Raw genomic sequence first — 13315 nt, forward strand, 5'->3', positions numbered from 1 at the left:
CATAATTTCAACCACCACTCTAGATGTGCAAAATTAGCTCTGACTCACCTTACTTTTGCTTATGACATTTTGCTTTTTGCTAGGGGTGAAAAAAGTTCTGTTGATATGATGATGCACACTATGCACACTTTCTACAAATCCACAGGTCTAAGGGTGAATCCATCAAAGTGTAATGTGTATTTTGGTGCTGTTAGTGAGGAGGTGAAACAGAGTATACTTGAGAGCACTGGATTCAATGAAGGACAACTACCATTTCGATATCTTGGTGTGCCTCTCACCAGCAAGAAGATGTCACTAAATCACTACCTTCCCCTCATTGAAAGGATTCTTAGCAAAATCCATCACTGGAGTGCCAAATTGCTAAGCATTGCTGGAAGAATTCAGCTTGTCAAATCTGTGTGCACGGCTATTGCAAGCTATTGGCTACAATGCTTCCCGGTTCTCAAATGTGTTATACACAAAATACACTCTATTTGTCGCACTTTTATCTGGACAGGAGGAGAGGCTACCAGCAGCAAGAGCCCTGTGGCCTGGGATACTGTATGCAAACCAATAAAGCATGGAGGGCTGGGAATTATCAACTTAGAGATATGGAATCAGGTTACCATGCTCAAACTACTCTAGAACTTGAGTAAAAAACAGGACTGTCTTTGGGTGAAGTGGATGCACTCCTACTTCATTAAAGAGCAAAATCTAATGAGCATTGAGGTGAACATGGGTGCTTCGTGGATCATCAAAGGGGTCATGAAAGCCAGGGACCGTATTGATGACATACAGAGCTACTGGGATAGCAGTGTTAATTCTCAAAAGTTTTGTATGGGGAATGCATACAAACTATTATATAATGATCATAATTCTGTTGAGTGGTTTGATATGATTGCAGGGAACATGGCTAGACCAAGGGCTGTCACTTATCTTTGGTTAGCATGCCATCGTCGTTTGGCAACAAAAGACCGATTGGCCAAGTGGGGGATCATTGATGATGTGCAATGCTGCTTCTGCAATGATATTGAGAATGTAGATCATCTGTTTTTTGCCTGTAATAAATTCAATCAGATTTGGAGAGCTGTTTTAAAATGGCTTTGTGTTGATCATCCACCTCTTCCTTGGGTTATGGAGATACAATGGCTCATCAATTACTGTGGAGGAAAAGGAAAAAAAGTTTGGATAATGAAGATTGCGATTGCCGAGACAATTTATCATTGTTGGCTTTTTAGGAATGCTATATGTTTTGGTAGTAGAATAGATAGAGATACCATAGATATTGTAAATAACATTATAGAGGCCATCATACATAGGAGTTGGCATAGTCTATTAGAATACAATTAATATTATATTGGGCTTTAGTCACATTATATTCACTATGGGCTTGTATGGCTAAATGGGCTTATACTACATTAGGTCCAATATATAAACATATGTAATCTATCCGATTCAATAATTCAATATACAGATTTCAATTCATCTTTGCCGCCAATGTGCATTCATCATCTTCCCCAAGATGAACACATCACTCTGTAATATGGTATCAGAAGATAAAACCCTTTCAATCATTCATTCATTCACCCACCTGCATCTTCAATAATTCCTCTACTCTTTTCTTTCATTCACACCTTCCATGGAATCCGATGGAAGTGATTCTGAATCAATTCACAACACAGAAACAAACACCAACCAAGATCCATCCATGAACCCTAGAAACCCCTATTACCTTCACCCTGGAGAGAACCCTGGAGCTACCATTGTTGCACCTCCTCTTGATGATAACAACTATCATAATTGGAGCAAGTCCATGAAACGTGCTCTCACTTCCAAGAACAATGTATCTTTCATCAATGGAACACTTCCCAGACCACCTGAATCGGACAAGAACTTCGAGCTATGGGATCGCGCCAATAGCATGGTGCTCTCATGGATAAACAGAACGCTATCACCTCACATTGCGCAGAGCACAATATGCTTTGACTCTGCCTACGACCTTTGGGAAGATCTTCGAGAGCGATTCACCAAAGGAAACCATTTCCGATTCTCGGATCTTCTTCGCGACATCCACTCCATACAACAAGGTGATCGTTCTTTATCTACTTACTTCACTGATATGAAGATTCTCTGGGACGAATTGGAAGATTTGCGCCCTAATCCTTCTTGTTCTTGTCCTATTCCTTGTACCTGTGGCTTATCCAAAGCGGTTCGTGATTTCAAACAAATGGAGTACGTCACATGCTTCTTAAAAGGTCTGAACGACAATTATCAAAATATCCGCACACAGATTCTATTACTCGATCCTCTTCCACCCATCAGTCGCGTATACTCACTGATTGCACAGCAACAGATCCCCACCACCTCCAACTCCACCATTTTATATGCCAACAACAACAATTCCAAGGGCAAAGGTCGTGGCACGGGCAAGACTTCAATGGTGTGCACAAATTGTAGCAAAACCAATCACACTATTGATACATGCTATTTCAAACACGGTTTTCCACCAGGATATCGCACCAAGAACTCAAAGAATGCCACTGAGCATAAACCTCAATCCACCACAGAAACATTGCCCTCCATCTCCAAAGAAGACTATCAGCTTCTCCTGCAGCTTCTCCAACAATCAAAGAAGGAAGCTCCTAAGGATGACAAAGTTGTGATCTCAGGTATGAACCATACAGGTAGTGCATTATTTAATCCCTCTATCTGGATTTTAGACTCGGGTGCTTCGCATCATGTATGTCCATTCTTGGCTTGTTTCTCTGATTTGCATCACATAAAACCTGTGCACATTAATCTCCCTAATGACACTCATTTGAATGCTAAATTTTCTGGAACTGTGCATATAAACAAACATCTTACACTTCAACATGTTTTTTACATACCACAATTCAGATTTAACCTTCTTTCTATATCCAAGCTTTGCCAAAACTCTGCCTACAATGTAGAATTCTTACACAATTCCTGTTCCATACAGGATGTGTCTACCAAGCAGAAGATTGGCCAAGTCACCCCCATTAACAGTCTTTACATTTTACATAGCACCCCTATACAAGAGGATAATCCTCCAAACACTTGTAATAATGTCATTCATGACACTCATATGAATAATAATTAGGTTTCCTTATGGCATCATAGATTGGGACATCCCTCTCATGAAGTTTTACTGCACATGTCTAAATCTTTCCCTGTTATTACTCCTCAAAAGCATTCACCTTGTCACACATGCCATCTCTCTAAACAAACAAAATTACCTTTTCCTACAAGTAACACTATTTCTAATAAACCTTTTGATTTGATTCACATGGATATTTGGGGCCCTATTAGTGTTCCCTCATTAGATGGTTTTAGATACTTCCTTACTGTTGTGGATGACCACTCTAGGTATACTTGGACTTTCCTTATGCATGCTAAATCTGAAACAAGACAACATATCCAAAACTTTCTTAATTTCTGTAAAACTCAATTTTCATGCAATGTTAAAATCATAAGGTCTGATAATGGACCTGAATTCTTACTATGCTGCCCATGGCATTGTGCATCAAAGGAGTTGTGTTGAGACACCTCAACAAAACTCCATTGTAGAAAGAAAACATAGGCATCTTCTTCAAGTTACCAGATCTTTACTATTTCATTCAAAATTATCTAAGCCATTCTGGTCATTTGCATTATGTCATGCTTCTTATTTGATCAATAGATTATGCAGTCCTTCTATACAACATAAAACACCATATGAACTGCTATTCCAAACCCTGCCATCCTTCAATAATCTCAAAACTTTTGGCTGTTTGGCCTATGCTTCAACATTAACTAGAGACAGGGACAAACTAGATCCCAAGGCTGCACAATGTATTTTCTTAGGATACACTTTAGGAATTAAGGGATACTTACTATTCAACTTGCAAAACAGATCCTTACTTACCTCCAGAAATTGCATATTTTATGAAACACATTTTCCTTTCAAACCTCCACACTATACTGTTTCTCCCCCACACAATGATGATGCTAACACACCTTTCATATTTGACTTAGACACCAATCCATTTACTAATCTCAGTACTAATCCTAATTCCACAGCTACTCTTGATAACACACCCACACATATGTGTCATACCCCAAAATTTGCCCTCATATATTTGCGAATTACGCTTTGCCACAAATAAGGTATTGACACATTTGGTAAGAGTGTGATGCTTGCAGGTATAAGGTCATGGGTTCGATCCCACTGCTGACGTTTTTACTCTTTTATTTTTCTAACTTTAGTCTTAAATTATTTTCATTGAAAAAATCACAAAAAAAATAGTTTTTCTTCTTATTTTAATTCTTAATTTTCATATTTATTACTTAAGCATTTTTTACATTTATTTTCCATTTTTATTCATGAAAAAATAGAATGATATTTTAATTTGCTTAGATTTTGGTCCAAGACAACTAGCATTTAATATATTTGATTTGATTCTCTCTAATTTGAGATAAATCAAAACAAATATTTAATTTGTTAATTTGGCTATTTATGTATGATTTTATACTAATTATATTTAACCTAGTTTTCTTAAGATATAAATAGGTCAGCAGTCAACCCTATTGGGAGGAGATTCCCCACGGTATATGCACAACAAACCCTTATACTTTCAGGCTAAAACCATACTATAGTATCTTCAACATCACCGATACTGTGAGGGGGGAGGTACGTACACAACACCCTTTAACACTATCTTGCTTCAAGTTTTTTTCAGACCAACACACACACCATCTGTTTTCACCATTCACAAGAGAACCCACATACAAAGAACTATTATACAAAACATAAGAGAATTTTCTTTTTTTCAAGTTTTTGTTGTTGTTATTGATTGTTGTTTGCAGAATAAAAAAAGAAGCAACAAAGAAGACGAAAAAGGGCGGTGCAAGAAACTCGGTGTCAAGTAAAAAACGCAGAACCGAACGAGAACGAGATAGCACCAGAGTTTTTAAGCCGATTCAAGCCATTCCAAGCATCAAGATTGACTCCCCGACCTTCTCTGAAGCGTTCCATAATATTGCAAGTCATCAAATTCTCCAGAATTGCGACATCAATTAGCAAGCTTTTTCAGGTTTCGATTTTTATCGTGCACACATTATGAATCGAAATTGAGTATGTATTTGTGTTCATGATGATATTTGTGAACTTTCTGCACTGGTTAATTTAATTTTAAGCGTAGATAACTGGGATCACCATTGTTAGGTTTGGAAGCTCCATAATTGGGGTTTCTCAAACCAAGCAAAATTGGACAAAAATATGGATGCCAGCATGCTCGGGGCACCATATTCACCGAACCTGGGCCTTCCTTGGATATTTATTTGGCATGTATGATGGTTTTTCGTATGAGCAATGCTATAGGTAACGAATAAATTAATCACGAATTTCTCACGATTAAAGTGTAGCCAATCAAAACTCATGTTTCATGGAATACAAGGAAGGATAATAAATAAATGAAGTCATTGTAGAATAACTGCATGACCGTTTCTTTTTTATTTTACTGGATACATGGAAATTATAAAGTAATAAAACAAATGAAAAAATGACACATCATTCGCGACAAATTCGTGATTCTTCTTTTCGCGAGAAATAGCATTTTCCTTTTCGTATTGACAGGTTATGGCTACTCATGAGAATCGTTGCCAAAAGGTTCTCTCTGTTTCTAAAAAAATTCACGAAAAATTCGGCGCGGTCTTTTCATTTTTCCAAGCGACTTATTTTCTAATATATTAATTGAGTTTGATAATGTTAACAGCACATGGATTTGGTACAGTTGGTTAAAGAAGAAGGCTGGTAACTACATAGACGTGGATTCGATCCCCAACGTCACTTATGTTTTTAACTAATTTGTTTGCATAGATATACCTTACTATCCCATGCATCTCCGTCTACGCGCGCTACGATGCAGCCTCATCCCACAACCCTCTGATCGTCACAGAATCTCATCCCACGTCCACCATGCAGAGAGCGCATCATACACCCTCAGCAATCCACCACACCAGAATAATACCCAGCTAAGTCTTTTAGTTGTTTTTTTTTAATTAAATAATTTGTTTTATTATATATTATTTTTTTGTTTAAATATTTTATATATAATATATATCTTTTAGAAAGTCTCTTAAAAAGCAATTTATCCTAATTTCCTTTTTCACAAAAAAAATAAGTAAAAAATATTTATTTGTTTTAATTAATTTTATTAATTTAATTTGTTTAGATTATTTATTTAAATTAACTAATTAATTATTAAAAATATATATTAGAGTTAGGGCATTTAATCGAAACCCTATTTTCACCGATTTAATTAATTGGGTTGAAAACCAACAATTAATTAATTCGATTTCACTTATTATATTAAACTTAGTCAATTTACGCCTGAATCAGGGTTTACAATGATCATTCCATACACTGAGATATTTGTTTTTTTCTATGCCTTCTCTTCAGGGTTGACTTTTCAAGTACCATTCGATTACGCGCCACGCCCTTCACAAAGCTAAGTCCCGATCAAATTTCTTTTATTTATTTTTATTTTCTTTTATAACACAATGTTATTTTTCCTTTATTCTTTTTAAATATTTATTCTGCCTTGTCAATGAAAGAACTTTCATACACTCACTGTATTTTATTCTTCTGTCACTCCGAGGGTCAGAGTCAATGCTTCAGGCAACCTCCGACTGTCAACCTTCATCAATCGAAGCTAAGTTTCTTTTACCCTTTTTCTTTTCTTTATTTTTATCTTGATTAGGGTTAATCATACTTGCATTGGAATCGATAATGCACTCACCCCTTCTTTTGTTTATTCTTTCTTTTCCAATCTTCAGGGTTTGTCAATTGCCAAAGCGTCGAGTATCGGTAACCCTAAACCCTAACTTCAATTATATTATTACTTGTTTCAAACTCATTTATTTTATCCCGCTGGTTTCAATTCCCCTCTCCTCCGCTGGTTACAATTTCCCTTCCCCGTATTACTGTTTATATTAAACTGCGTGGTTAGTAATTCTAGGGAGTGCAACTTATTAATTGAATTAGCATCACGTAATTTTATAAGATAACATAACCGAGTATAATCACGTGATTGGTGCACACACGCACACTTTTGGGTAAACCTCTCTGTTGCCTGTTGCCTTGTTGCCTTGTGTTTCTTTGCAGAATAGCCAGTCCCTCGAATACGAGGATACCTCAGCCATGTTGCCTCGATTAAAGATCACGGTCCCTAATGATGCTGCCTTCGATACACATGATCTCGACCCTCGAAAGTTGCCTTCGAAAAGGCTGAGGTATTCTCTGGCTGCCTACGAAAAAGGCTATTCTGATCCTTCCCTTAGACTACATGCCCTCTTTATGGCATGGGTCAGTCTTGTGGCGAATGATAACGCGATGACCCTTCAACCTCCAAACGAAAGGCTTCCTGCCCTCTTATGGCAAGGATAGACCATTTCATCATGAAAGGCTAAAAGAAACCTAGCATCTAAGTTTAAGGTAATTGCCCCTAATTGCTTTGCCTTGCTCTAAACCTTTGTTATATTCTTTCTCATAATTCTTCAACAGGGCTACGCTCATTTACGAGCTAAAGTCCCTACTCTTTTCTTCTACTTTTCTAAAAAAAAACCAAGAGCAAAGCGATTAAGAGCCCGTGGAAAACCATGGATGCAAAGGGTGCCTTACACCTTCCCTTTGCATAAATTACCCCCCGAACTCAAAATCTTTTCAAAAGGTCTTTTTCTGTTCTTTTAGACTTTCTAATTAATTTGGATAAAATAAAAGTCGGTGGCGACTCTTGCTTAACCGCGACATTCCGATTAAAAAAGTCAGTTCACCGTATTACAGAACTAGCGACTCATGCTTAACCGCGACATTCTGATTATAAAAGTCAGTTCACTGTATTACAATATGACACCTGCTAATAACCCAAACACACAACCTGAAAATAACACCCCTGCCACTGAGACAGTTACCAATAATCAATCTCAGGAACCCAATGTTATACCTGACCACCAAGATATTCCTAATTCTGCTGATCAAACTCAGCCTAATACTACTATAAGACAATCTCTTAGAAACAAATCAGCCCCTGCATATTTAAAAGATTTCATATGCCATGTTTCACATCCATCCCCATTATATGACATATCTAAACACATCTCTTACAAACATCTTGCATCTGCACATCATGCATACATCACTGCTATTACAGCCACTTCTGACCCTACCACTTACAAGCAAGCAAGTGCTCATCCTCACTGGATTCAGGCCATGGCTGATGAAATTCAAGCTTTAACATCAAACAAAACTTGGATCATCACCACTCTGCCCCAGGTAAGAAAACAATAGGTTGTAAGTGGGTTTTCAGAACCAAATATAATTCTGATGGCTCTTTAGAAAGGCACAAGGCAAGACTTGTTGCTCAAGGCTTCAAACAAATTGAAGGTATCGATTTTTTTCACACTTTTTCCCCTGTAGCCAAATTAACAACTGTAAGAATTATCCTTGCTCTTGTTGCCTCATTAAATCTTAGCTTATTTCAAATGGATGTACACAATGCCTTTTTACATGGTGACTTGGATGAGGAAGTATACATGAACTTGCCCCATGGAATGACTACTTCTTCACCAAACCAAGTTTGTAAACTTCTGAAATCACTCTATGGATTAAAACAATCCAGCAGGCAGTGGTTTGAGAAGTTATCTAAAGTTCTTCTCACCAATAACTACAAACAATGTGCTTGTGACCATTCATTATTCTTTTATAATTCTGCAGAATCCTTTACTTTTATTCTAATTTATGTAGATGATCTCTTGATTGCAGGAAATGACATTCAAATCATCAACAAAACAAAACAAATTCTGCATCAACACTTTCACTTGAAGGATCTTGGACCATTGAAGTATTTTTTGGGCATAGAAGTTGCAAGGAACACCACAGGCATCAATATCAACCAACGAAAATACACCCTCGATTTGCTATCTTCAGCTGGTCTTCTTGCTTGTAAACCGGCTAAAACGCCCATGGCTCGAGAACAAGACTCTCAGCAACTAAAGGCATCACAATGACTGACCCAACCAAATTCAGAAGGCTCGTGGGCCAACTCATATACCTTCTCAACACGCGTCCAGATATCACTTATGCTGTCCAGCAACTAAGCCAACATATGCAAACACCTACTGACATTCACTACGAGGCTGCCCTGCGTGTTCTTCGATATCTTAAAAATACTCCTGCACAGGGCATTTTCTTTCCAAGCAAACAACACCTACAAATCAAAGCTTTCTCAGACTCGGACTGGGCAACCTGCCCCGACACTAGACGATCCATCACAGGGTATTGCATCTACTTAGGACAATCTCTAGTCTCATGGAAATCAAAGAAACAACCAACGGTTTCACGAAGTTCCACAGAAGCTGAATATCGATCCATGGCAACAACGGTATGCGAAATTCAGTGGATCACGAACCTTCTACAGGAGCTCAAGATACCTCTTCATACACCTGCCAACTTGTACTGCGACAATGCTTCCGCCAGACACATTGCAAGTAATTCATCCTTCCATGAACGTACAAAACATATAGACCTCGACTGTCATTTAGTAAGGGAAAAGCTACAAGAACACCTATTTCATCTCCTGCCGGTTACTTCACAGCAACAACTTGCAGATGTTTTCACAAAACCTTTGGACACAACGCCTTTCCTTGATAATCTTTCTAAGCTAGGACTGCATTCTATTTACTCCTAGCTTATGGGGGGCTATTAGAATACAATTAATATTATATTGGACTTTAGTCACATTATATTCACTATGGGCTTGTATGGCTAAATGGGCTTATACTACATTAGGTCCAATATATAAACATATGTAATCTATCCGATTCAATAATTCAATATACAGATTTCAATTCATCTTTGCCGCCAATGTGCATTCATCATCTTCCCCAAGATGAACACATCACTCTGTAATATAGTTGTAGATATCGTGAGTATACCGCACACTTGATGATGCGTAACTGATGCTATAGGTGTGTAGTTAGGTTTGACCTTTGGTCACCTTGTACCCCAACTGTTTTTTTGAATTAATCAACATATTTTTTATTGGTTCAAAAAAAAAAATTTGTTGGTTATCACCATGATAATAGCTTAAAACTATAACATTCTTAATAACTGAATTGCTTAATTTTATTTATGGTTAACTAATAGCCATAGGAATCAATTAAAAATTAAAGGTTTGTTTGTTAAGAAATTAGGAATAAATATTATAGAGAAACACTAGTAATTAGAATAAGACTTAGTTGTTACAAAATTAATTTAAAATATGTTTGGATTGATAGAACGTAAGCAGAATATTGTGTACAAGTGTGAGTTGTAGTCCCATATTGCTTATAAAAGTGGAGGTTGAAGTTGAACACTTTATAAGTGAGAGGACCCATACACCTATCACCTTAAGATTTTAGATGAATATGTGGTATCTCTTTTACTTATGTAGTGCTCTTGTATTGCTCTTGACCCAATGTAAATGCTCCCAACGACAGTCCACATAATAGAAGATAATAGAGTATCCCTAACATCAAGGTGACACATTTTTCTAGAAACCATTTTAACTACTCAAATTATATGTTTAACACATAATTTTTTAAAAAAATTAGAACTACTCATTTTTTAGAAACATTCTAAAAATTATAACTACTCAAATTATTATGCTAAACACATTTTTAGAATAATATCGGAAATTGATTCTTTCATAATTTTAGGGTGTGTTTGTTTCAAGTTTAGAAATAAGATTCTAAGAAATATATATAGAGTTGTTAAAATGAGCTATCCGACCCTAAACGGGCCAACTCTGTCGGACCTTTGAGTTTTTAGGACTGGGCCAAAAAGACTCTGTAAAATGGACTCGAGATTTACTACCTGAGTCCGACCTTAGATGGGCTTCGGGCTATCCGGCCTTAAAGGGACTTTTTTATTTAAAAAAATTAAAATAAAAACTCCATAATAATTATTATAAATAAAATTAAAAATTATGTTATTTTAAACATAATACATTTTAAGTACTATATTATCTCTTATAAATATTATAATGTGTTTCTAAAAACAATATATGTCTAAATTGTATAAAATAATACTTGAATATTTATTATAAGAGAAAACTAATATAATACGATCAAAAAATATTTATTACATTGTATAATATTTAAAAGAGAAAGATTGAATAGAATAGAGATAAAATTTAGTGAAGTGAGAAAAATAATATGCTATTTTGAAATAAGATAATCTAAATATTAATATATTTTCTTAAATTTTTATTATGCGAGCCCACTGGGCTACCCACGACCCATATGAGCTAGCTCTAATGGGTAGCGGACTTTTCAGGGTTGGGCTAAAAAGATCCTAAAAAATATGAGCTCTAATTTTAAGGCCAAAGCCTTATGATCTTTTGGGCCTGACGGGCCGGCCCATGTGAACTAACATATTTTAACAGCTCTAAATATATGAATAGGAAATGTGTATAGCCATGTCAATCAACTATCAATCCATTATTAGAAAAGGCAAGCACACTTACAATATTGCCCATCCACTTTTAAAAAATTACACTGCAAAAAGGATAACTTTGTCTTTTCATAAACATTGTTTTATTCCACCTCCCACAACGTTTCTCACATTGCCACCTGTACTACCCAATAGATTTTAGAACACTTTTACATATCTTTTGTTTTGTCAAACACCCAAAAGTTGGAGTGCTTTTACCAACTTTGTCTTTTCAAGACTCTCTCTCTTTCTCTCTCACGAAGCTCTCTCTCTTTCTTTTCTCTCAAAAACAACCTCACTCTCAAACCAAAACTCTCTCTCTCTTGAAGCTCACTCTGTAACCTAAACTCTTTCTCTCTCTTGAAGCTCACTCTCTAAGGTAAACTATCTCTATGCTCTCTCTTCGTTTTGTCATTCCTTCAATCTTCTGATTGCATGTTGAATCCTTCTTGAAACTATCGTTTTCGTATACTTTTGTACACTTTTAGTTTCATTTTTCTTTCATCCTTTGAAGTATTTCTTTCATCCATTTTTCTTTCATCCAAGCTTCTGGTACGTTGATGTTTATTTCACACTTCAACTTCTCTTTCTAGTGTTTATTTATTCTCCTTAATGGACATCATTTATTAGGGTTTTTTCCTTTTTGCTTTGTTAAGGATGCCATGTTTTTTAGGTTTGTCCGTTTTATTTCGTGAAGGAATATTTTGTGAGACCGTTCTGTGAACTTCGTTTTTCTATATTTTTTTGACCTCTTTTGTTTTCGGTTTTACTCCAAAGTTTAAAGCTTTAAGTTCCCACGTACATATATTTCATGCATGATGAGACTGCTTTTAAAGCATTACTTATTGAAGGCTGGTTTTTTTCATGTCTCCTTTATGCAGGATGTCTGGGCCTCCAATTTTTGTGCATGACTTGGAAATAGGAAGCTTGGTTTGGAAAATGGCAGTTAGGGTTACTGATTTGTGGACTGTCCAAGAGAGAAACGACCAGTTACATGTCGAGCTGATCATTCAAGATGCAAAGGTGGTAAACAGATTTCCATCTCCAATTCAATCATATTTAATTTTTTGTTTATGTTTTTCATTTTTCATTCCTCATCATTTGATTGTTGATTAGGGTCATCAAATTCAAGTTGTTACACAACCTAGAGAATACAATCATTGGATGGATGTGTTGAAAGAGCATGATACATATACATTGTATAATGGTGAGCCTTTGAAAAATGATATCCAATTAAAGGCATGCGACAATGCTCTAAAGCTTCTATTCAATAATGCAACCACACTTTATAAGAACCCGCAGCTAGACATACCTCCTCATAAGTTTGCTTTCAAGCCTATTTCTGATTTTCTTTCTGGAAGTTTCAAGCATGATTTGTTGTATGGTAAGTTAAGCTACTATTTTTCACATTATACCAAACTGTTGCATTATGTCAAAATACCTGATATGTTTGTTTTTTCTCTATTATACTAGATGTCATCGGAATATTACATGAAGTCGTTCGAAAGCAAACTGCTGGCAACAACAAGAAGGCTTGTGCTAACATTATGATCAGTGACTTGGACGGTAACATGATCGAAGCAGCTTTATGGGATTCCTTTGCTTCAAACTAAGTCACTTCCTTGACTCAAATTCAAATGGCAGCCCTTCCATCATTGTTTTAACCCATGCTTGGTGCAAACCGAGTGCGGGTAAGTTGTTTGTCCTTTGCGTAAATTGGTAATGCATAAATTGATTTTTAATATTTTGAAATAAATTGATTTTTAATATTTTGAAATGTCTTGCAGTTATAAGCAAACCAACTTT

The sequence above is a fragment of the Vicia villosa genome, unplaced genomic scaffold, assembly GCF_029867415.1.
Source record: "Vicia villosa cultivar HV-30 ecotype Madison, WI unplaced genomic scaffold, Vvil1.0 ctg.000236F_1_1_1, whole genome shotgun sequence".
Classification (NCBI taxonomy): domain Eukaryota; kingdom Viridiplantae; phylum Streptophyta; class Magnoliopsida; order Fabales; family Fabaceae; genus Vicia; species Vicia villosa.